This window comes from Otolemur garnettii, unplaced genomic scaffold, assembly GCF_000181295.1.
Source record: "Otolemur garnettii isolate 467f Iridium unplaced genomic scaffold, OtoGar3 scaffold00010, whole genome shotgun sequence".
In the NCBI taxonomy this organism is placed as follows: Eukaryota; Metazoa; Chordata; class Mammalia; order Primates; family Galagidae; genus Otolemur; species Otolemur garnettii.
Genome location: NW_003852405.1, coordinates 3,742,630 through 3,768,855, shown reverse-complemented (window position 1 = coordinate 3,768,855; position 26,226 = coordinate 3,742,630). Strand labels below are relative to the sequence as shown.

Genomic DNA, 26,226 nt, shown 5'->3' with positions numbered 1-26,226 from the left:
CCTCCGTACACAGTCACCTTCCTAACGTTAGAGAATCTCAGGACGGATCTCAGGAGCAGCACAGCCCAGTAGGAAATAATACAAGCCACACGTGTCGTTTTTGACATTTTTTTACCCACATGAAGAATGTTAAAAGAAATACGAGAAATTAATTTTAGCAATCTATATAACCCAAAATATATAAAATGGTATCATTTTAACATGCGATTAATATCAAAATGATCGAGGATAGGCTTTCTTCTTTGTCACACTCTATTGAAGTCAGAGCGTCTTTACGCATACAGAACATCTCAATTAGGGCTGGCCATATTGCGAGGCTTAATGGCCACATGTGTCTACCATATTGAACAGCACAGCCCTAGAGTTATTTTTGCTTTCTTTTCCCTTGATGAAAAGTCAGCATGGAGAAACAGCTAAAGCCAGTTACTACGGAAAACTATATATTATTTCTACACCATAATAAGAAAAACATTTCTATATTCTGTGTAATAAATTCAGTAAGATAAATTTTGCAGCAACTGCCTAGATGCAATTTCTGCATAAAATTCTATGGAAAATTATAGAATGCTCTCTATCTGCTATTTGTGGAATATATACGGTCCTCTGGCAGCTATGCTTCTTGGTAATGTAAGGCCTGAGTGAAACGCCAGGGGAAGCAGTGAACTGTGGCAGTAAGTTGAAAATTTGGCATTCAGCAGGTCAAGTTTAGGATGGAATCCAGGAGCCGGGAGGTAAGGCCTCCAGTCCTGCAGGAGGAACGCACTGAGAGACAGTCACCCGGTCAGAACTTAGGCAACACGCCTGCACGTAAGCCCAGATAAGGCCAGGCTTAAAAGTCCTACATGCAACACTGTCCCAGAAAGCACAAGTGCTTCCGAGTCTGGATGAGTGGGTGGCTGTCTCTCCTGGAACAGCTGGACATCGAGGCCTAGGGAGGACATCAGTCAGGAGAAGAGAGGAAGCAATAGAGAGAGGGAGGCTCGAAACCAGCACCAAGACGGAGGCATAAAGAATAAGGAGACTTTGGGCGGCGCCTGTGGCTCAAAGGAGTAGGGCGCTGGCCCCATATACTAGAGGTGGCAGGTTCAAACCCAGCCCCAGCCAAAAACTGCAAAAAAATAAAAAATAAGGAGATTTTCTGGTAAAGACACACGTATCAAAAAGAAAGTCTCACGTCCAGTTCCTGATGTACCAGGACCCGATGACTGGGCTCCTGCAGGGTAATAATCAGGGCAAAACTCTGGAAAGGAAGATAAATTAATCCTACCTTGGGAAAATGTATTCCAAAAAGGGCCTAGCCCAAGTTTTCTGTATTACTAATTGGAGTATTATTAAATGATATAATGCTACCAAAAAACTTTTTGGAGACAGAGTCTCACTCTGTTGCCCTGGGTAGAGTGCTGTGGCATCATAATTCCCAGCAACCTCAAACTCTTGGGCTAAAGTGATCCTCTTGCCTCAACCTCCTGAGTCACTGGGACTACAGGCTGCCACCATGACACTCTGCTAATTTTTCTATTTACAGTAGAGACGGGTCTCATTTTTCTATGTTTAGTAGAGGATGGGTCTCATTTTTGCTCAGGCTAGTCTTGAATTCCTGAACTCAAGCAGTCCACCCAAACTCCCCCTCACAGAGTGCTAGGATTACAGACGTGAGCCACTGTGCTCCCAACCAGTGCTACCAGATTTTCTCTCTAGAATCAGAAGACTGGATTTAAGCCTCTTCTACCGCCTGAGGGACGTACTGGGTGATGTACAAGTCACAAAACCCTCCAAGGTGCCGCACTTCTGGGACCTCACACACACTGTGTGGACCACAGAGGTGGGAGAAAATGCATTTGTGCTGTCGAGTAGGTGCTGAGTATCTGCTGTGACAGAGGGATCGGGCTAATGGGAGGTGCTACAAGGATGAAAAGAGACAGCTGCTGGGGACTGCGGCTATGGAGGTCACCGTCTGGAGAGCGAGGCTGGAATGGAGGCCCACAGTTTCAATAGAAGGTAGTCACAGCTGCTCGAGAAGAACGTACCTGCTCTGTGTTAGTAAAACCCGGACAGTCAGCGAGGCTTCCCGGAGCAGTGAGGTGCAAGGGAAGGCCTGAACAGTTGGTAGGAGCTTTTCAGGATCGAACTCTTGCGTAAACGTGGTTGAACTAGCACGCTATGTTCTGGAAACATCAAATAGTTTTTATATGACAAAGAGATAAGCAGTGTGTGGGATGTGGGCGTGTGTGCGTGTGTGTGTTGGGAGGGTGAGAGGAAAGGAAGAATTGACAGCAACAACCATGGGACAGTTTAGATGGCTTCCTGGATTCTAAGCTAAGAGGTGTTACCTTTTAAGGGAGACAGGTGGGAATCAGCTTATGGAGAAGACGTGAGCTCCGTCATATGACTTTAAGCAGAGGATTGAAAGGATCAGATTTGTTTTTAGAAAGATTATTCTGGTTATTCAGAAAGGACTGGGATGGGGTGAGATTAGGTTTGCTAGCTATATACATTTGACATATTTCATGCACACCTTTGAGCAGAGTAGAGTTTTCCCCTTCACTCTGAAGTCTGCTTTCCTTCTCTCAGACCTGCCCACACAGGGCTAATGTTCCATGTGAAAATGCAGGAATTTTTCTGTCAGGTAGGTAATGGCTGCTTCACCAAGATCCTGGCGAGCCTTCCCCTGTCTCTTAGACTATGACCCAGCTCCAGCAGCCAGCAGGGCGACACCTGCCACAGTCTTCACCACCTGTGCCAGTGTTATAGTCATTCTAGTAAGTTAATATTCTTTCCATTTCACCCCTATGTTTCCGTATATGTGATCACACTTGAAAATGGCCCTCAAATAAATCTGTCTCTCTCCTGCCTCTTGCCTACAAATAAATCTCTGTCTCTCCCCTGCCTCTTCCCCACCCTCTACACAACTTCTGCTTGCCCTGAGTTGAGCTCATCCTTGGCTTGTCCACAGTCTGAGTGGTAAGGTATTAACCTGGCAACAAGAAGTCAGTGCCAAGCAGAAAAACCAGTGGCAGAGCAGGGCAGACAGCAGTACTGCGGGGACAAGCTGAGAATATGCAGGCATTTAGGGAAGCAGTGCTAGGGAGGCCGTAGCAGGGTAGGAGGAAGAGTCCAAGAGATCAAAGCCCAGGGCTCCCATCTCCCCCCACCCTGGAGGACTGGCAAAAGGGCCAATGTGGGACTGTGGCCCAAAAGGATGTGAGATTGGGAATAGAATATAAAGAAAGGGGATCCAGTTACAGACACTGTCATTCCCATCCTGTGAGTAGAACAAAGTGAGTATACTCTTTGAGTAGGCTCTGGAGTCTCAGTGCTGGGATGGAACCCGCCTGTACCTCATCTTGGGATTGAATCCCATCTGTACTTCATACTGCGAATCTCAGGAGAAATTACTTGGACTCTCTAAGCCTGGTGTTTCATCTAAAATGGAGGAAATAATAGGATCCAACACTTTCAGTAACTGTGAAGATTCAAAGAGAATAATGAATGCAGACCTCATGGTACGAGATAAGCCCTCCATTATTGTTACATGTTGACAGGCAAGAGTCCATGTACAAAACCGAACTGTCCATGTTAGCACATGACCTGCAGCAAGGTGGGCCATATTACAGCATCAGACTATTGACTCGGAGGTTTCTGAAAAGCCCCTTGATTAGAGGCAGAGCTTATTCAAGAGACCAGAGCAAAGTTGGCCCCAAAAGCAATTGTGTGTCTTTCAACACAACTTAAAAACTCCAGGCTCATCAGCAGACTTTCCACCTGAAGGCCGCTGATTATGTACTCCATAAACGGAAGCTCGTCTCTCTGATTTGAAAGGAGAAACACTTGTAAACCACCAGAAGGAAGGGCCTTTAGACAGCGTGGCACAAATAATCCAGGATGTAACACAGGAGGAGGCTTGGCAGAATTAAAATTAGTGGGGAGGTTGCCCAGTAGATGACTGAGACAGTGAAAAGAAAGAGAAGATTATTTAAAATATATATATATATATAAAATATATATTTTGAATATATTTTTGAAATCAGAAAAGAGCCCATAGCCAAAAACTTAACCTTTCCAAAGAGGAAGCCGCATTCCATGCTTCACATAAAGTATGGAGGGTCAACTTCCATATATATTGGGAAGTAACGGGACACTTGTTAGCTTGTTACTGCACCAAAAAGAATGGCTGTAGAGAAGATTTGTGATTCTTTTAGTTCAGAAGGATGGAAATAGCCACTTATAGGAGTAATGAGGCCAGGGAAGAAATGTGTTGTCCCCCTGGAGGGTGGATGTAAGATGCATTGGAATATTCTACAGTGTTTTTGAAGCTACCAGTTGTTGTCTAGCCTTATGTAACTCGTGTGAATACTAACAACACTTCTGGAAGAATTCATATTCTTCTGCATATTTGAATTAAAGTCAAAAGATTTGGTGACATACATTAAATATTACGATTTGGAAGATGACAGAGCTCTAGGAAACCAAGAGCTAAGCCCACACGGCCGGGAGGAGAGAGATCCAGTTGTTGGACCATTGCTAACCATATGAGAAGATGGGTTTGGGAAGAGATCAGTACGTATATTACCAAGAACAGGAAAGGTATCTTTAGCAGGAGGCTCAGTAGCCTAATCACGAAGATTTTTAATCACATTTGAGAGAAATATAGGGAAAATACCCTGCTCAAGCTATCAAACCAGTTATGGCAGTGCACTAGAGTTAAAAAAAGAGAGAGAGAGAAAGAGACAGTATTTTTATGAGAAGGACAAGAGAAAGTTTGGGAAAACAAATTTCATGGCTTAGATTTATCCTCTCCCAAAGCACGCATGATAACCATGTGAATTTCCTACTGATCCTGTAACCGGTTACCACAAATTCAGTGCCTTAAAACAACACAAATCTATTGTCTTCTGATTCTGTAGCTAGAGATCAGCAGGGGTCTCTGCACGCTCTCCAGGAGGTTCTGATTTCTGCCTTCTCTGACTGCTGGAAGCCATCTGCATTCCTTTGCTCCTGGTTCCCCTTGTCCCATCTGCAAAACCAGGCACATTTCATCTCTCTGATTTGATTCTACCATCTCCTCTTTCTCTGATCACAGCTGGGGAGAGGTTTCCACTTTTAAGGACCCATATGAATAGATTGGGAACACAAAAATAATCTAGGATAAGACTGCTTTCTCAAGGTTTTTAATTTAATCACACCTGTAAAGTCTCTTTGTCATGTATGGTAACAGGCTCTAGGGAGTAGGATGTGGGCATCTTTGAGGACCCATTAGATTCTTCCTACTGTAATAATCATCAAGAATGCCAGCTTTATACCCCAGGGATAAATGTGCAGACATTATGGAGATGAGATGAAATTCACGCTGGGAATAAAGATAAGCAAAGGTAAAGCGTATTCTAAAAACATACACAAAAGGGTTAGAAAAGAATGATGTGGGTGTGTGGAATGCATTGGAAGGCAGAGACAGTGAAACAGTCTTCAGTGAAGACCAAAAACTGTAGATAAAATGTATATAGAGCACTGGGCCACTTAGGGGCTACATCGTCCAGAGGAAAATTAGAAAATTTAAATGCCCTATCTTTTTAAATGAATGATTCAAATATTAAGATTTCCACTAACATTGTTTACTTGCATGGATGAGATTATCTTCTCCCAAAAGAATGGAAGGGCAGTTAGGGGAACACCTAGTACCCTTATTGTTAGCAGGCAAAACAGTGTCACATAAGGGAGTAAGTCAAAAATCACAAGGGGGGGTTCCCCAGATATGAAAACAAACTCAAAATATTCTTGGAGGAAAAGGTAGAACGTGAGACCCCCTTAAAGATGGGTATGTGTACACACACACGCATACACATACAATCTCTGATTTTTTTTTTTTTTTTTTTTTTGTGGAAACATGAATTAGTCCCAATAGACTACCTAAAAAAATTGGGAGACTTGTAAGGTAACCAACTCGATTAACCACAGGCCTTTCTCCTTATGGCCATTAATTCAGTCTGGACTCTGTGCCACAAATTCGGACTAAAAAAATAAATTGCAAAATTATAGATGGTGTAGAAGTCACAGTAGTTCAAGTGGCCAAGATGTGAGGTTTCTAGTGTAGATTCAAGCTCAGTTCTACACAGTCATCTGTCATGTGTGGCAAAGAAGCTGGCAAGGATTAAAGGAGGTTAGAGTCCCATGGAAACATGTCCTAATCAGCCCATATCGATGGGCTGCTTAGTGATAACATTTTAACCCAGCAGTGATGTGAGAGAGGCCTCTCTTTGAGGAAGCTTTTTTCACATGAAACAGAGTTGAAGCAGCTTAGTAAACATATGATTTGGCGTGTCACAGATGTCTAGTAGGGTTTGGAGGGCCATATAATAGTACAGGAAGACTTGTCTTTCAGAAAGAACAACAGGGGCCATGGGTGGAAGAGGGAGCAGGGTTTCAATGTAGCGTTCTCCAACAGTTACTCTCTCCAGCTGCCTAGAATACAGGAGGGGCACTGGGGAATGACAATTTCCCTGGACTCTGGAGAAGCTTGAATAGAAGTTGAACAGCATTCTTTAAGTGATGCTTTCTGCAGAGTTTTGTCTGAAATGGCAAAAAAGTGGAAAGCCTTTAGAGCAGCGGTTCTCAACCTGTGGGTCTCCACCCCTTTTAACTGTATTAAAGGTTCGTGGCATTAGGAAGGTTGAGAACCACTGCCTTAGAGCCTCTCCAGCTCCCCCGCTCTGACTTCAGACCAAGCTCCCAGGGCCGAGGGAAGGTATCTTGAAGGTGCCCATCTCAACTAAGAACCACTCTATTGGTCCATTTACCTTTTTTCTACACCAGTCTTTCTTTACCCACAAATCTTATCACACTTCTCACTGGCCATGTTCTTGGTCTTCACTGCTGGTTTCCAAAAGTCTGAAACTGAAGACTTATCTTACTCCTCTATTCTATTTTGCTACTATAGGTCAGAGGAGGCTTTCCTCTTCCTCCTCCTTCTTCTCTTTTTTTGAATAACTTCTCCAGGTCTGACAACTCGTGGTCATCAAGGCATTAAGATGATGCTTTCAGTTGCTTCTGTGAGATGAATGTTATACCTGGACAAATACCTTGCGTCTAACTTGTAATTTTTCAGTTGTTTCTACTTGCTGTCTTTTCCTGTTTGCTGTGTTCCATTAAAATGTCCAGTTCGCATTTCACCAGCTGATCTCACATGTTGAATCCATAGACAGGGAGCATGTTGCTGAAATGGATGTATCTGTGATACATGAGAGCATTTGCAGTTACTAAACATGTGATTCCCCTCCTATGGCTCTAAGTATCTCTATCAGTACACGTGGGTCTCATCAAGAAAATGAATGGCATCCCTGAATCCAAGGTTTTAATTTTCTTGATAGCAACTTGAACACCAGTATCATTTCCTTGGCTAAACACCACATACATAAGGGTGATGAAAAATACATACTCAGAAAATGGCACTCATTGTTACAGTTGTACAACTCCTAAGGGTGGGAAGAAAGTGCTCTTTGAACAGAACCAGTAGGAGCCTCCCAGAGGTAATTTTAAAAGGAAAATATTATGCAGACAGAAGAGAGAAAGTAGCAATTTGTACGCATTACAAATATGCTGGGTAGTTCTCCTGAGGGCAAAAAGGCTCATTTTGTTAGCCAGAAGAGCAAACCCCAGGCTTGCCCCCAGTTGTGACGTTTCTTTTGATTCAGCCGAAGATGCCACACCACTCAGTCATGCTAAGGGCCATCGCTTTCCACTGCAGTCTTGTTTTCCCTTGATTGGTAACATAACTTTCATTCAGGATAGTTAGAAAACTCTCACGGACCTCTAACACATCAGGGACCTGAAGCTCCCCGCGAGTGACGGGGAGTGGGTCGGGGCTTACTCTGTGGGAAGTGCTTTAACTCTTCACACACGGATGGCTCCATTCAGAGCAACCGTAAGAGGCAGGTGCCGATGGAGCCAGCTTCAAAGCTGTGAGTTATTCACAGTGCCCTCCACAGTGGGGTCATATCCTAAATACAGTCAATCCACAGCTCCTGAATGGCTGAAGCTCAGCCTAGGACAAATACAGGGAGTGATGGCCCAGACACCAATTCCTGCACCTCTTGGCGTTCTCAGACTTGCCTCCTCTTCATCTACCCTGTGCTCAGCTCAGAGAGGGGCCTCAGCTGTGACCTGGCTGGGCTACTGGCCTGTTCACTTGGCAATCCATTCTAACTAACCCTTTATTTTAAGAGAACATTGAGAATGAGAACTATGCCAAAAGTCTACCATTTCACTCCACAGAACCATCCGAGCTTGACAGGGCTGTGAAATTCTGGTGCTCATGAAGAAAGCACAATTTTATCTGCTGGTAGCCCCAAATCAAAGCAGCAGTCTGGTCCTATCTGAAAATAAGATGATCAGGAGGCCGAGTGGAAATACAATATGTAAAGCTCTTTCCCTTCTTTAGACAGTGCATCGATGGAGTTTCACTGTGAGCCATTCATTTACACACTAATGGGCATAGGTGTGAGTGTGCGTGTGAGAAAGAGAGTCTCCAAATCTTGTAAAGCTGCATAAATAAAGATAATGTCTAAATGTAAAAATCATTCCAGTTGCAAAAGGGCCGCCCCCACTTGAAACCTGTAGAAGAAAGTTTTTATTCAAGTGAAGGGTCCTCCCCTACCATCAGAGCAGCACGCTGGGGTAGACAAGTCAGGGATAGACCACGGTGGGAAGATTCTTTTTTTTTATTTCTTATAGAATAACTATGTACATTAATGCAATCATGGGGTACAGTGTGCTGTTTTCATATACATTTTGAAATACTCTCATCAAACTGGTTAACATAACCTTCATGTCATTTCCTTAGTTAATGAGTCATACTCTGCTTTTAGAAAGATTCATTTGTACCCTTGTAAGATAAACCATAGAGGTGACCCTACCAATCACCCTCCCCCCATCCACCCCTCTCACCTCCCCTTTCCCACCCTCTTCCCATATTCTAAGGCCATAATTAGGTTATGACATTCCTATAAAAGCTATGAATTAGTTTCAAAATAGGGCTGTGTGCATTGGATACTTTTTCTTCCATTCTTGAGATACTTTGCTAAGAAGAACATTTTCTAATTCTATCCATATAAACATGAAGGAGGTAAAGTCTCCATCTTTCTTTAGGGCTGCATGGTATTCCATGGTGAGGAGATTCTTGACATCTCAATTCTAGGAGTCAACATAGTGAAGGGAAGATAAGCCTTGCATTTGGACCCAGGGATCTTGGTTCTGTGTGTAATTGCTACCACCGCTCCACGAAATGTTTAGTCAACTAACTCAGCCTTCTCCGTGAAATTGTAGAAAGGGCTTAGATGTTCTAAATCACCTTCTTGGTCTGAAATCCTACCATCCTAAAATCTCACAAATGGTTTGATCCATTTGCACATGGACCGATTTCTGAGAAAATAAAAATTACTATCTTAAAATAACAAAAATTATTTATTGAGCCCTTTGTATGTGTTGAGAACATGTATGCCTTACCTCATGGCACAGGAGTGGTAAGATGATTTTCCTTATTTTATACATAGCAAAGCTGAAATTTAAAGAGGATAATTCTAATAATTCAAACACTTGATAGGTGGCCCAGTAGTTATTAGTGAATATTTATTGCTAGTCAAGTTTGCTATGGCATGTTATGGGATTTTTGTCACTTGTACTTTGCAGGTGGAGACAGAAGCTTTGATGATTTATTCCAGGGGTTGGCAAATTTTTTTTCTGTAAAGGGCCAGATGGTAACTATTTTTGACTCTGTGGGCCATACAGTCTCTGTCACAACTACTCAACTCTGCTGTTAGAGCAGGAAATTAGCCATGGGCAATGCCTAGATGAATGAGTGCCTATGTCCCAATAAAACATTTTTTATGGACACTGAAATTTGAATTTCATATAATATTCACATGTCAAGAAACATCATCTTTCTTAGGATTTTGTTCGATTGTTTAAATGATATACAAACCATCCTTAGTTCTCAATACATAGGAGGCAGGCTGGGTTTGGCCTGCAGACCATGATTGATTCCCGACTCACACAGCAAGTTAGAAATGAAGAAAGAGGGGGCCCATTAAATAAAGAATAGGAGGCAGGAGGCCAGAGAGACGATAAGGAAAAATAATACATTTCATTAAAATGTGTCCCCTGTCTTGGATGTGGATATCACAGGGAGCTGAGCTAACTAGTTCTTATTTACCAGGCCCTAACTGACCTTAAGAAAAATGTTAGGATTCCCAGAACCACGAGGGCTTTGACCATATAATTTCCAGGACATGATCACAGATGTAGTCAGTGCCAACTGCTTAAAGGCTTGAAGAGCCAGCCGAGCCAATTTAGCATCAATTTAGGACAATCAGCAACTAATGAAAGAGAAGTCAGGGTGGCCATAACACCATCAGGATTGCTCCTGTTGGTGTGAGAAATCATTCTATTGCCTTCTGCAGGAACAGCCTGTCACCTTGAATAACAGCAAAAAGCTTCACTAAGAGACAATTACAATAATAATATCAGGCTGCCGCACCAAGGGCAGGAAAAAAAAATACATGCAGGATATGTTAAGGATGTAAGTTTTTACCATTGCCTTTAATATTGGGGGTAATGATTCTCAAGATAGTGTGTGTCAGTGCTGGGAACCCTTACACTTTCTGTCCAATTCTCTCTTGCAGCGGTTCTCAGCCTGTAGGTCACGACCCGTTTTTAACAATGAAAATACATTGCGGCATTAGGAAGGTTGAGAACCCCTGCTTGAGTATGACTGAACCCACTGAACCCAGCGCCTGCTGGATTACCTACAGGAATAAGGTTAGGTCCACCTTATTTAAGCACATCTATGTTTTTTGTTCCGTCTTCATCAAGTTTTCTGTTTTTACAAATCGCAGACAACCTGCAGTTATCCATTGTGGCAAGGTGGGAGGAAAGGCCTGCATAAATGTAGAACAATTGATTATCTTGACATACATTTCCATGAAGGTGGATTTCATCTGGAACTGGCACGTACCACACAAATTCATACCCACACGCAGTTCCTCTGCTCTGAATCAACCTCGCACGCTGACTCATCTTTGCAGTTAGCCGTCAGGATTATCCAAACATTGCTGGAGGTTTATTTTAAAGCAGAATCACTTACTAATAGGTGTTTCTAACAATATTCATTCCCCTAGTCTATAAAAGTGTAGGATCAAAATTGTGTACTGTAGTGTCCTTTTTTTTTCCTAAACTTGTGCTCTACGGGGGGAGTATACATGTATCTCAGAGACAAATGCTACAAAAATGATGAAACAATCATGTAATTATCTTTCAGCATTACAGTCAGACCTCTTTTTAGTGAGGATTGTTGACCCTATAAATTCAGTCTGTGTGTTGATCTATATTCTTCATCATGAAAATCAATAATATGGACAACTACATTGTTCATGTGGATTTTGAACAAAAAGTCGAAGCTTGGGAGTTTACAGGTGGGTTTCTTGCCAGGATAATTTGGCAATTTATTAGTGACGCGATGTCACCAGCCACAGTCACTGCATTCTCTAGGATACCGCTCGCTCAGCCTTACTAGTGCTCGCACTATTCTTTCCGAAGGTACTGCAACCCTGCTCTTTCCCATTCTACTAATAATTAAAGTTGCTGATTTTATAACAAAGACGCTAAACTACATACAGACATAATAAATGAATTCCCTCTAAATAAATCAGACCCTGACATTTCTGAAGTGAAGCTATTATTAAAGACAGTCCAGAATCTGGGGATGGAGGAATTCGTGCTTCACTGGACAGAAACATCTAACAAAACATGATTAAGTCAAGCGTGTTCAATCCGTTTCTTCATACACAGCAGTGAGATCAGGTCATACTGTACTCTACAGGCAAGCCATCTTTGTTCCTTTCATCTTCTGTTGTTGGGAGACAGAGTCTCACTTTGTCACCCTCAGTAAAGCACTGTGGCGTCATAGCTCACAGCAACCTCAAACTCTTGGCCTTAAGCGATTCTCTTGCCTCAGCCTCCCAAGTAGCTGGGACTATAGGCTCCCGCCACAATGCCGGGTTATTTTGTTATTGTTGTTGCAGTTGTCTTTGTTGATTAGCCGGCCCTGGCAGGGCTTGAACCTGCCAGCCTCAGTACACGTGGCTGGTGCTGTAACCACTGTGCTACGGGTACCAAGCCATGTTTCTTTCGTCTTTTGTTGCTAAATTCAGTTTAACCAAGGTGAAAGAAAGAGCTCCCAAATAAAGTCTCACTAAATCTTATGAATTCTGCTCCCTGGAAAACGAGGCTGGCTATCAAGTTGACCGAATACATTGACTTTTCCATTCAATCATTCAATCACTCATTAATCCATTCATTAATTCACACAATCATGTGTTTAGCATTGAAGTCCTCGTCTGTGCCAGGAATTGTGCTCAATTTTGGCACCAAAAGATAAATGACATGTGATCCCTCCCCTTCCAGGATTGGCAGTTCGAGAGGGATGTCGAGTCTAGCAGTAACTTCCTCTTGTCAGAATCGGAGAAAGTTTATTGCCAGTGCCTCTTTTTTTAACTTGCTCTTCTGAGCATAGATAGCTCTGAGCCATAAACCTTAGAATTTTATACCTGAGTTGGGGCCTTAGAAATATTCTAAGGTTAGCCACATTTTTAAGTCATAGATTAGCTGTTCTGATTATGTAATAGTAGTGGTCGTGGACACTGTTCATTAATTTTAAGTGCTTGCTATGTGCTGGGCACTACAACAAATTATTGGCAGTCTTATTTAATCTGATAAACCCCATCTGCTGTTATTCCCATTTTATTTTACTTTTATTAAATCATCGCTGTGTACATTAATGCCGTCGTGGGGTACAATGTGCTGGTTTTATATACAATTTGAAATATTTTCTTCAGACTGGTTAACATAGCCTGCATGGCATTTTCTTAGTTATTGTGTTAACATTTATATTAACATTTATATTCTACCTTTAGTAAGTTTCACTCCCGTTTTACAGAGAAATGAGCTCAGAGAAGCTCACGTCACCTGCACAAAGTCACATAGATCCTTCCAACTTAAAAGCATGATCCTTCCACGGGTAGCATCAGCAACACTTGAGAATTTGCTAGAAATGCAGAATCTCAGGGCCGCCCCTGACTTACAAATCTGCATTTTAACAAGATCTCCAGGGGATTCACTGTACGGGAAAGTTTGAGAAGCAGAGGACAAGATCCTAAGTCATGATTTTAACCTAGGCTGGGCTGACCCCTAAGCCCGAGGTTTTTTTGTGGTGGTGGCGGTGGTAGTGGTGGTTTTTTATCCCTCTGTGATCATGGAAAATCAAGGGCATGCATACACCTTGGAAAAATTCCTATAAGGGGCAGAAACTCATATAGCATCTCACCTCATCACTTTGTATGTATTCTACCAATCCAAATCATATTAAAATAAGAAAAATCATGAAAACTTAAACAAGTAGCCTATTTGTTTTCTTTCATCCATACAATTTAAAAGTGGTTAATATTTGATAGGTTAATAATAAATATTTTAATATGCTATATTGCATTTGGTTATGAGTATATCAAAAGGAAATAAATACACAGCAAGCTCCAAAATATAAACTTTTATTGGGCACATGAAACAGAACATAAAATTTGATGGCAATTATCATTTAATCTATTCCTGTTCGGAAACATATTGAAAGAGAACCTCATAACTCAGTTAATTGTGATGAATTATTAATTGCTCGTCTGAAGAGCGATGAGCCGAAGCACACTTGTTGAAAAACTTTCTCTGTGGCTTTCACCTTTGTGTCATTGGTTTTACGAGAACAAAAGGGAGAGAATGACAGCAAGATTCTAATCATCCCCAACTAGAAAGTGACAAGGCAGGGAACAGCTCAGCGACTATATAAAGGTTAATTGAGACTGAAATGAAATAGTTACCCCTGGCTGTACTCCAGCACACTGAAGGGTGAGTCTGGCTCGGGGGGTGGGCCCCCAGCGCCCGAATTTGACAAAACTCTGTAGGCGATCGTCATAGGCAGCCAGGATCTAGTCCTGTATGTTTAGTAATTATACATTCTCGAGTTAATCCAGCCATGAACCGACTCAGGCCTTTCAGAACCCCAAGTGAGATACAAGCTGGTCCCCAGTTTTCTCCTCCTAGTTAGAGTCTGGGGACTAATGCCAAGAGCACAGCAGACCGGGGCCAGCTTTATAAAGACGTGTTCCCGAGATGGTCAGTGATTTCCGATTCAAGAAAGGCTAAGGTCAAGAATATATTTGGATTTTAAAATGCCTCCTTTGAATAACCTCTTCCTTCTCAAAAATCAATGTTAGGAGCTGCTTCTGCTAGATAACAAAACAAACCTTCAAAAAGTGAAAGCTTTTTTTTATTAACTAAATCCAGGGATTTATTGTTTACTGTCAGCCCCGTTACTGGTTTATAATTGATTTTTCTGAAGAGAACTGAAAACTTAAGCCACCTTAATTTCCTTTATCTTGGCACACATGATTAGCATGGGTCTGAAATATATTTCACCAGCTTCCCAATTACCATTTTTTAAAATCCACTTCCTCATTGCATACTTGTCTTTGTAAAATATTTCTGAGACTGGGAGAAAGCAAGAATGTATAAAGGGGAAAATACGGCTGCATTATTCCCGTTGATAGCCTTATCCTCTTTCTTCGGAAACTCCTGTTTATGTTCAGTTATGTTTTTAAAAATGAATCGAACTATTCAAATGCATTCGCACCTGTACATTTTTTAAATCTGGGGAGAAAGAAGTAGGAGTATTGTGCAGAATGGCAGAATTTTAAAGATAACAAAATACCATATTTTCAACCTAGGCTAATGTTCCTAAATTCTTACAGATTCAACTAATAATACCGGTCTGTTACAATTCAACAAAAGTTACTATTAAAAAAAATGGAGCCCTCACTTAGCCTCCATCTGCTCGTGTAAAATGGAGATAAGAATTGGACCCACTCCACTCTCTGTGAGAATTAAATAGCATAATGAATTAAAACGTTTAAATCCAGTTACTGTTACAGAGTAAGGGTACACAGTGAGATAAGAAAGCTGTAAGTACCTGCCCTCAAAACTTCATTGAAAGCAATGGGGACTGAATTAAGAAATTGAAGGAAGCGATCACATTATAAACAAATGACATGATAAAACAAAAGCTGGGTAAACTCAGCACCCATAGGTCAGTGGTCAGGGAGTCAATCACATACACCGGGGCTGGTGGGTTCAAACCCAGCCCAGGCCTGCTAAACAATAATGACAACTGCAACCAAAAAATAGCCAGACGTTGTGGTGGGCGCCTGTGGTCCCAGCTACTGGGGAGGCTGAGGCAAGAGAATCGCTTAAGCCCAAGAGTTTGAGGTTGCTGTGAGCTGTGACGCCACCGCACTCTATGGAAGGCAACATAGTGAGTTTCTATTTCAAAAAAATAAATAAATAAGCTATGTAAGCCATGCTTTTTCCTGAAACAAGGCTAAAAAATGTCTGTGATGGATCCTAGTATGTCTTTTTTGTGGCTATTTCAAATTGCAGTTGCCATCTGTCAATGCAAAATTCAAGTTAAGATTTTGTCAGAATTCAGTGCCTTTTAGTTTTGTGGTTTCCAAATAGGAAAATAAAGCACTTTATCCATCACATTTACTCAAACCTCAGTGACAATTCTTCATCCATTTTAGAATCATCCTAAATCCTGAAAATTACCCTGTAATGCTAAAAATGCCTGCTTGCTAGACAGGTCTTGAATTACAGTGACCCCTAAACAGGCCAAAAACTAGACTGAGTTTTCCTCGTGCAGATAAACCAATTTCTCGGGAGTGATGATTGGACAGTTACAATCCATGGAGTCATCATCAGACCTATTGGATAGCTGACTATTTTCAGCTTGGTGACTATTGACACTCTTGGGGGTTTCTATGTCAGAAATGCATTCAGTTCCCTCATTTTTTTAGAACTCCTCAGGAGGCTTCCCACAGGGTTATTCTGCTATTCTTAGCAAGTTCATGCTACGTGCTATTTTTCAGCAAAGTTACGACTTCTCTTCCTATATTGGAAAGATACTCAGATTGAGACTCTCATTTTGAAGGGAAGAAGGTTGTTGACTCCTGCAGAAGATTTTTTGAACATAGCATGATTAACAATGCAATCACATCATACTGCCCTTGAAGAAATGGGGCTAAATTTTTATAGTGAACCAAAATGCATTGAGGACCAGAGAAGGAGTTAATACTTCTGCAGTCCTAATTGTGTTAATACAAAATGTAAAAATAAGGAAACATAACCTCCAAAGATTGGGGATAGTGTAAATGTGACTGTCACTAGCGGTAAGTGACACAGGACTCACTGTCGGGGGTAAGCCTCCGTGGGTTGGTTTGCATATGAAATGTGCCACCCCTCTATATTCGTGTATTATTTTACATTTTGACATGAATGTATGGCTGATTGCAACTACATGTTAAGTGAAGGCTCATGGGGGGAGACAGAAACGGTATAAAATTACCACTCTCGAGGGGCATGGTAGAAGGAGAGATCTTGGGTTGAAGATGCATTAATAACCAAACATTTATTGACTGCACCATCCAATGAACTGTACGAGAGGCAAGACAAATTTAATACAGCCTGCACCTTCAAGGAGATTATTAAACTTAAGGAGATCAGAATAAAACACTTGAAATCATAGAGTGAAACAGAAGATTCCCATCCAGGGTACTTAGGGACCTCCTCATGGCTCTGGTTGTAAAGGGAAATCCAAGGAAACTGACTCTTGCTCATGCAGTGGTTGGAATCCTGGCTTTGTCACTTACTGTGTCCTGTTAAGCAAATTATATATAACCTCTCTGACCTGAGATTTTACTTCTCTATAAAATATGATTATAGCTCATAAGGTTGTTAGGTAGGTAAATGAAATGCTTATAAACTACTGAGCATAATACCTGGGCTATAATAAGCTCCATAAATTACAGCTATTATAGGTATTGCTCTGCCACAATCAAATGTCAGTAGATAAGGTTGATGAAGAGCTGGGAATGATTCACAGGTGTCAATGAGAGTCATCAAACCTATAAATGGAGATCCTGGTCATAAATGTTGTTTTGTTAAAAAGTTTTGACTTTAACAAAGCAATAGATTCATTGTGTGTGTCCATCAGGAGAAGGTGGGAAGTCTCTGGTGGTGGACAGAGCCCTTGACCTGAATTCCTTAAAGTTCTGAAATTCAGGACCACTATGGTTTACATATACTTTGAGTTTCTTGCTACCAAAAAGCATGTTGAAATTTGATCCCCTATGTGGAGGTCTTGGGCACTGAGACTAGTGAAAAGCGTTTGGGTCATGAGGACAGTTCCCTCCTGAATGCTGGTGCTGTTCTCCTAGTGCTGGGTGAGTTCTCATTCTGGAGAGCCCAGGTTGTTGTTTGTTTGTTTGCTTGTTTTTGAGACAGACTCTTACTTTGTTGCCCTTGGTAGGGTGCTGTGGTGTCATAGCTCACAGCAACCTCAAACTCTTGGGCTCAAGAGAAGATCCTCTTGCCTCACCCTCCCAAGTAGCTGGGACCATAGGCACCCTCCACGACAATTGGCTATTTTTAGAGACAAGGTGTCATTCTTGCTCAAGCTGGTCTTAAACTCCTGAACTCAGGCAATCCACCCACCTGGGCCTCCCAGAGTGCTGGGATTCCAGGCCTGAGCTACTGCACCCGGCCCTGGGATTGGTTCTTACAGGAATGGATTAGCTCCCCCCAGAATGTGTGGTTATAAAGCCAGGATGCCCCTCTGGTTTTCTCCCTTTGCAAGTATCACTTCCCTTTTGATCTTTTCCACCATGTTTCAATGAAGCAGAAAAGCCTCACCAAAATCCAGGGTCATGTCCTTGAACATTCCAGCCTGCAGAACCATGAGCTGAATAAACCTCTTTTCTTTATAAATAACCCAGTCTTAGACATTCTCTTATAGCAGAACAAAACAGACTAAGACAAATGTGGAAAACAAGTATCACAAAGAGAAGGCCTTGAAAGTCCTTTCTTTCTTTACTCAGGAGGTGCCCGACACCCCTGGTCTGCTCCATTGGCCCTAGGGAGGTTCCAGAAAGTGCCCAAGGCCCCCAGCTGTGCTCAGGAGTCTAGATGCTTCCCTCCAGGTGTTCCGAGTGAGCGTGTGGCTCTTTACTCACCGTGGCTCGCTTCCCTGACTCATTCTCTATCCTAAAACAATCCTCGGCATCAGCCATTTGTTCCGTAAAAGAAAGAATTCTGTCTTGGGTCTGATTCCAAATCAAAATTGTATTATTTTTTAACATGGTGCAGTAAAATTCAAATTTGTTAATACATCTGGAGGCAAAGGTAGTTCTTTTACTTCTCTTCCATCGAGAAGGCAAAATACTGTCTGTTCCTAGTTCCAAATTTAACATCAGTACAGAAAATAATGTTCCTTTAAAGCCTGGATTTCTGTCCAAAACTTCCTCTGGAAAATGACAGTCAAAAAGGACACTGCAAACACATTTCCTTTCAAGAGAAGACAAGAGTTCGCTGGGGAGCTTTTCTTTCCCTCAGCAGGTACCTAGTTTCTGGCTACAAGAGTGTGCATTACTCACTCAAGAGCGTGTTTGAAAGCATGACTGGAGATCATGACCAAAGCCCCCCAGGGGGTTCCTTCTGTTCAGCATAAGTCCATTTTTTTTCCTCCTATGGACTTAAGATTTTCCTGCTGACTGTGTCTTTCTTTTCAAACAGCCATGACTTTAATAAACTGAAAAGATAGAAACCATGTAGGGAAACAGGCTGGACTCTTACAAATACATGTACCCGCATTGGGGACACTTTATGAATTAAATTCCTTCTTAAAAATTTCAGTTATGCGCACACTGTGTGCCGTGAATGTGCTTGGACATGTCACCCACGGTATTGCATTTGTTCTCCCGATAACCCAGCAAGGGAGGGCTAGTGTAGGCAGAAGAAGAAACTGAGGCTCAGAGAGTTTCATGTGTTCAAACAAGGAACAGATGATAGAGCTGTGGGAAGGCCAGGACGGAGATCTGAGCCCTTGCCCCACATACCCCACAAACTCACTGTGATGGGTTCACGTTCTCCTTAGCAAAGTATCACAAGAAAGGCAAGGCCAGATGGATGCGCGTGAAACTCCACCCTCCTTTACAGGCAGGAGGGTAACAGGAGCTTGCAGTGTTCTAATCTTGGACCACAGCCCAAGGACAGATCAGTTTGCTGGAATCAATGACAGAAAAAGAACCCCCAAGACTCATTAATGGGAGTGCTCAGAACACAAATGAGACCATGCAGCAGAGGCCTTCTGGATGAAAGCAAGCATCCACTGACTAGGGTTACCAATTCTTTCTCACCATCACTTCCTCAGCCCCAGCAGGAGCAAATGTTGATTCTTTGTCCTCTGTGAGCCCTGAATTTATTCCTCAGAAGAGAGAACGATTCCACCCATGTGCACTTTGAACAAGGGAGTTATACTCACCTTCTCTGCTCACAAGACTGATGTTTAGACGCCTGGGGAGGAGGGAGCTTGCCCAAAAGTCCAGTGCTGAGCTGTACCCATATACATTCACACAGGCCGAGAACGTTCACAGAAAGCATGGACTGTTAGGCTACGGATACAATTCAAGCCAAAACTCCTGTCTTTTCACAAAAAAAGAACAATCGCCCTGGCCATTTCCTTGAACCTGACAAAAATTCAAATGAATAAGCATCAAACTATGACCCGATTAGTAGACCCCAGGTCACTTCACATATTTCTTCCAAAGAAGGGAGCAAGCATGCATAAATAGCCATCAGGGAGTTCGTCACTGGGTCATATATAAGAAAAGAGAGAACCCTGTTCCAGCATCATCATCATGCAGGCACTTTGCACCTTCTTATTTAGCTTTCACAATGTCCTTATGATAGAACATATGACTCTCTGCCTTGGAGAGATGAGGACACCAAGGCTTGGAGAGGTGAAACAAATCGGCTGAGGTCATGAAATTAGAAGGGAAAGGAGTGAGGCTCAAACCCTTCCAGCCCACACCAACAGATGTACATGGCTCAGGTGCTGTGCACAGAGCCCTGTGCCCTGGCAACTCAGTGGAGAGCCTGGTAGGGAGGCCAAGGCAAGGAGTGAGGTGAACCAGGAAGACAGGTAACTGTCAGACACTTACATGATGACGTTTAGAAGCCATAAAAAGTCATTTTTCATGATGTGGTCCAGCTGCCTACCGTGTTGCTTCTCAGGATCAAACAAACCTGACCCGTGGATACTGGAAACAGGAAGGTGCCCGTCCTTCCAAAGCAGCGGGCTCGTTCTTTGTCAACAGCTGTGTGAGAAGTAATGAATGCCGGGCTCACTTTGAGGGCCCAGTATTCTCAGACAGCCAGGACAGTTACAAACTGAGTCAGCTCTGCAGTGAGTTGGGAAGTCACAGCTGCTGCACGCAGGCACTTTTGTGAAATGAGGTGACAGCCCTGGATAGCATGGCAAGAACGATGTGTGGATGAGCCATTATTGTGGTAGCAACGTCCCCCATGTCATGTCAGCGCTACATGGTCAGGCTCCCTCTGTTGCCCTGGAGACAAGGAATGGCAAGGATTCTCTTCATCATCAAATCATTAGCTGCTGCAGACACACCATCTCAGCTCCACATCCTGTGCCTGTCATTCCTTCAGAAGGGGATATGATGAGAAGCAGAGATCGCTCAATATGAGTGGCTGCACGTGCTAAAAACAGGAGCTTTGAAAACATGCGGAGATGTCACAGAATAGTCCCTGATAAGGTTTTGAAAGATGCACCCATTTCAAGAAGGGATAAAAATATCTCCCAGGCCATAATACAGTAACCCATTATGGTAGGAGGCAGGTCATTTCTTTTTTAAAAAACTAAAAACCATCTTCATGCAATGGGGAATGAGCAGTGAATGATAAAGCCCATGAAATGCAGAAAGCAACTTGCATTCACTTGCAGGTTAAGTGGAGTGAATAGATGTGCTTAGAGCAGGCAGCAAGATGATAGAGTGACCCACAGGAGGCCTTGACATCCTCCCAGGCCTTGGCTATAAGCTACCTGGGTTTAACAAAATGAAGTCCCATTGTACACCAAGATGTCTATATCCCTATTTTCAAACTTTTGACCAGAGAGAATGGGATTTGAGCAGCATCAGTAAGTTGTCTCTCACTCAGACAGAATTTGGAGTCTGTGGTAGGTCCATGCCTAATCCTGGGGACTCTGGTGTTGTACAATCACCTCACGTGGATCAGCCACACCTCTCTGAGAGCTCCCACTGCAAGCAAGTAGGCTGTGGGTGGGCCTGCTTGCTCACTGGGCCTCTGAGCTGAATTTTAGGATAACCTTTGATGTGGCTGCAGGTACCGCACTTCACTTTGACTCCCAGAGAAGACTGAAATAGTGGACATCAAGTAGGAAACCCAGGGTTAGTGGTTCCATTTGGTTTCATGTCAGTTTACAAATACCTTTGTGTGGCTGTGCAATGCAAGACCTTTGCTTACCTAACATGATGCAAGACTTCATCCCAAATCCGGTAACATTCATGCTTTGATGGATTGGTAGCGATCAGAGACTCCACCATGAAATCATTATCCACAAGACTGTCCTGGATTGTCAGGTCTCGGGGCCATGCAATTACACATTTGGAGTGTTGTCTCAGATAAATCAACGTACAGGTGAATTAATAATTCTTCTGCAGAAATGCCACATACAACTCCATCCACACATGGAAGAAATGGCTTCCTTTCGGTTCCATCATGATTCTAATTCTCGGCTCACCTAAAGTTGTATTATTTGAAGAAAACAGGAATTTCAAACTTGAGGCTCACCTTCCCAGTACAGTGTTTTTTGTGCTGTATTAGATGTACACACCCGAGGTGGTTCCAATCCATTCTTCCTCATTGTGAAAGCATGCTTGGAGATAGATAGGGCAGGCCTCATTCACATCGGAAGGAATGCTGTACATCTGTTGCTCAGTTTATTTTCTAGTATGAATTTCTGGTTGTTTTGGTCCTAAATCCCCAATCCAATACTTCAACTACAAAGAGCCGCACGTATTTGCAAAAGTCTTGGAGCAATACATTAAAATTCCATTTTCACTTTACATTTACCCCAGTGCATGACATTGAGCTCAGTGCTATAAATAATACAACGATAAGACTCCACGTGGATATTTTATTGTGTTATTTTGCCCAATTAGTTTGTAATTGGGGAATATTATTTGATATTATGCTTCGTTATAACATACACGTGTTTATCAGATATTCATGCAATGTTCTGGGACAAATAGATTGGGGGGGTGGGGAAGTCTGAGTGATCTAGAAAATGCTATTCATTTTTTTCTTTAATAATTTATTTTTTATTGTTTTTTTGTAACAAGAAAATTGCAACATTCTTTTATAAATATTACAGTTTGAATCATACATAAGCCACCAAAATAAATTATTTATGTACGTATAGACTTATGAGTTTGTAGTGCAAAGATGTGTTTGCCTCCTAATGGATTAGAAAATTATGAATCTAATACGTTGCCATGATATCTAAGGAGCAGAACATCAATTTTTTGGCTTTCTGTGTCATGAGCACTGTAAGGAAATTTCTGAAGACTTTTTAAAAATGTATATATCCCTGAATTCTTAGTTAGAGGTGTTAAAACATAAGCTCAAGATGGTATGTTTTGGGTTTTTTGTTTGTTTGGTTGGTTGGTTGGTTGGTTGGTTGGTTGGAGTTTTTCGTTGGGGCCAGGTTTGAACCCACCACCTCCCATATATGGGGCCGGCGCCTGACTCCTTGAGCCACAGGCACCACCCAAGATGGCATGTTTTTATTTGTAGTGTTAGAGAAAAAGGCTGTTCCCCATTAAAAGTGGATCTTATTTGCTTTAATAGGCCAAGTGCAGATATATTCAAATCCAGTATGTTTTCTTCTAAAAGTGTGGGAGCGTTGTTCACTGTATGTATAATGTCAAATATTAAAACACACAGACCAGTAAGAAGCTGGTTCAAAATCCCCCTACTTTCAATCTGTTAGTCAGATGAATGCGGATGACACATTTGTCCCACTGCTACCCCACACCAGTGGCAATCTTCTAAAATTAGGAACTGCCAATCTGGGGTAGGCAAAAGAACCCTGTATCATTTTAAATTTAACTTCAGCCTACTTTGAAGCTATTAGAAGCTATTAAAGGCGATCTCTAGCCATTACGTTCAGCCCAGTAGTCTTAAAGTTCAAAAGGTAAAAAGCACTTTTCACCATAAATAAACTGAGAAGCAAAATTATTTGCAATGAAGTTTCAATTTCAGTGAAAATAAAGCAGGTAATTACATTGGTTATTATCGAGGTCACTGCCTTCATTGACCATCTGGCTTAATACTAAAAAAATAGGTATCATTTGTGACATAGACAGAAATGGGCAAAGTGGCGACTGCTTCCTTTTTAAAGCCCTGGAAATTCAGTTAATCCACATATTAATAATGTTCATGAAACAATTACTGGAAAATTAGCCCGGTGGCCTTTTTGAAACTGAACAAGTCGGGGGAAAGAAAGATGAAGAAAAGAAACATGAATCTTACCATTAATTGTCATTACTGTATTATGATAGTTACTGTTTTTCTTGCATAATATTTTTGCCTGCCAAACCTGGTGGGCTAAATTTACTATTCCAATTTCTATAGTTTTTCTTCTATGTGGAATCCTATTTGGTGGATGCAAATTGTATTTTCAAATTGAAAATTTTATTCCCTGGTAAGGAATATAATTGAATACTTGTCTACTTCTGTTCTACTTCCTCTAATCTCAGAAGAGATCAAACCAGTTTAGGAAGTTGAACGGATGCTTCTTGAAAGTCATTTTCAATGCATATTGTTGGGTTTATTTTATTTTTATTATTTTCTTTTCCCTCTGAAAAATGTCATTACCAGATTTTGATATAGCAGTGGTTCACACCATCTCTTATTACCTGAAGTGTATCAAAGAGAAAAAAGTGAGACCGGTGTATGGCTTTTCTTCTTTGGTAACTTTGCAAAGACTTCTAAGAATCCCATTCAGAAAGAGAGAAGGAGAAATTGCATTTAATTTGATTTGAGTTTTAAACCTAGGATAACTCTATTCAGATCTCCTTTGTAAAATCCAGGTTCTGCTCTGTTTTGTTTTGTTTCCCTAACATAGAGGCCACTCGCTTCGGGTTATGCTATTTATTCAGCCTCAAAATAGAACATTCTCTGTGAAGATCCCATTCTCTGCACTCAGGGCTGTCGGAGAGTCTTTGAAAATACCCTTGCCGGTGTACAAAGATGTCAGCCTCAGGAAAGGAGAGAAAGGTGGGAGAGAGAGCAAAGTGGAAGGAGAAAGTAAGAAGTTACCAACAGAAAAAAAATAACTATAGTTTCAGTGCGGATTTATTTCTATAACGTTACTGGGCGTTGTTCACAGTCGAGATTAACAACTTTTTACAGGCGGGGGTAGGACTCCGCGTCACCGCTAGTTTCTCCTGACAAAATCCATTATGCAGTGACGCTAGCAGGAAGCCAGGAGCGGGGAGTTTGTTAAAACACCTTTAGAATAGAGCAGTTTAACCTAGAACACTGAGCAAAGGAGCTGTTCCCATCCACAGTCCGGGGCTGTCAGGCAGAAGTGTTCCCAGCTGCACTTGAAGTCGGAGCCAGCCAGGTCCTCCTGGAGCCTGTACATTATTTGGGGCGGATGCTTCGGGTGGGGATTTGATATCTCCAATCAGTCTTCCCCTTCCTCGACTAACCAGGTGGACACTCAGGAAGTGCAAACGACCTCGTGATGTAAAAGTACCACTGTGGCTTTCTTTAAAAAAAGAAAAGAAAATTCTCTCTTTGTTCTTTTCCATTTTTTTAAATACATTGAGAGTAGAAAACCATTTGCTTTGTCAGCGGAAGAAAACCTTTAAAAAGGGTTCTCGGAGCAATGCAAGTGCAGGAGGCGGCCCATGTCACCCGGGGTCGAGTTGCAGAGTCACACGTGCTTAGTCCTGGCTACTGTTGTGAGCTTCAGAAACGCAGCTCACGCCCAGTACCAGGCGACCGAGTGGCGGAGCCGTGCCCCGCGCAGTGCTCGGCTGGCATCCGCACTGGTGCACGGCCTCCTTCGCCACGATGTCACCCCCCTGCGCTTTTTCTCGGAAAAAGCTTTCGGAGAAGCTTTCCTTCTGAGCACTGAGAGCGAGCATTTTTACCAGGCAGGACTGGGTTTACGCTTGGGAATAACTTTGACAATGAAATCTCCAAAAGAAATCCAATAGTTTCCTGTTTAGGAAATGAAATTATTTCTCTCCGGCCCATGGTTTAATATTGACTTCTTACTGAACATTTATAGGCCCAGCCTCTGAGCGGCACGGCCAGGGGAAAAAGCAGCGCTCTGTGGAATAGTCATTTTAATTATCTGATCGGGCTCTTTTCTTTCTGACAGCAAAACATCCTTCAGGTTTCACTTTTATACCGACCTAGAAATTAGGAGGTATAGCTGTGGAAGCTGCTGTTGAAAACTGTCCACCCATCACTCCATCACGAGGAATGATCTTTTCTCTGGGGGGAATTTTATGCGGGATTGCCAAGTGCATAATATTCCCCTGGAGCGAGGCTGCATAAAACAACACAGCCGCGACACATCCTCTGAGAGTTAACTCTAGAGGGCCCGGCAGCCCAGGGCACCGGGCGCTGACTGTGTTCTACAGTTCTTATCGGCTCTTAAAAGCCCAGAAGATCGGAAAAGTTTATCTCCCCCTGGGATAGGAGAGCAATTAAAATCCATCCCAGCCAGGAGAACCTCTATGAAATCCATTCTCCCTGCCCTATGCTTAGGCCCTCACAGGATGGATGGTGGAGGAAAGAAGCCACAGAAGCCTTCAAGAAACGTGTAGTGAGCCTGAATTCCATGCCAGCCGCTGCTGCGAGCAGACAGGCAGAGACTTTGCTCTCCAGGAGCTCAGAGACAGATGGGAGGCAGGTGGAAAATCTAGGACAGGCCTGAGCTGTGAGCAGAGACCACCGTGGACTGCAGAGAAAGCAGAGGCCTTTCTGGAAGGGAATGCTGCAGCTGGGACCCAGGCTATAAGGAAGAGCCCACTGTGGGCAGCTGCGGAGGAGGAGTTCCAGGCAGAGGAAATACCTCCTGCCGAAGCTGGCGGGCAGGGCGGAGCTCGGCCGGTCTCTAAGTGGAAGGAGGCGGGTGGAGCTAGAGGCCCTGGTAAGAGGGGGTGGCCTGATAGGGGGAGAGGC

General features: G+C 42.6%; 1 protein-coding gene and 1 long non-coding RNA gene across 5 annotated transcripts in view; one reads left to right on the top strand and one right to left on the bottom strand.

The window, feature by feature from the left end:
- The window catches only part of LOC111723288, a 49,842-nt gene extending 47,725 nt beyond the window's left edge, over positions 1 to 2,117 (bottom strand). Inside the window, exon 1 of the long non-coding RNA XR_002771864.1 lies at positions 2,028 to 2,117. This is a non-coding gene — a long non-coding RNA (uncharacterized LOC111723288). The remainder of the gene's footprint in view (positions 1 to 2,027) is intronic.
- The window catches only part of NTNG1 (netrin G1), a 334,904-nt gene that overhangs the window by 285,185 nt on the left and 23,493 nt on the right, over positions 1 to 26,226 (top strand). The gene's annotated exons all lie outside the window — the stretch shown is intronic.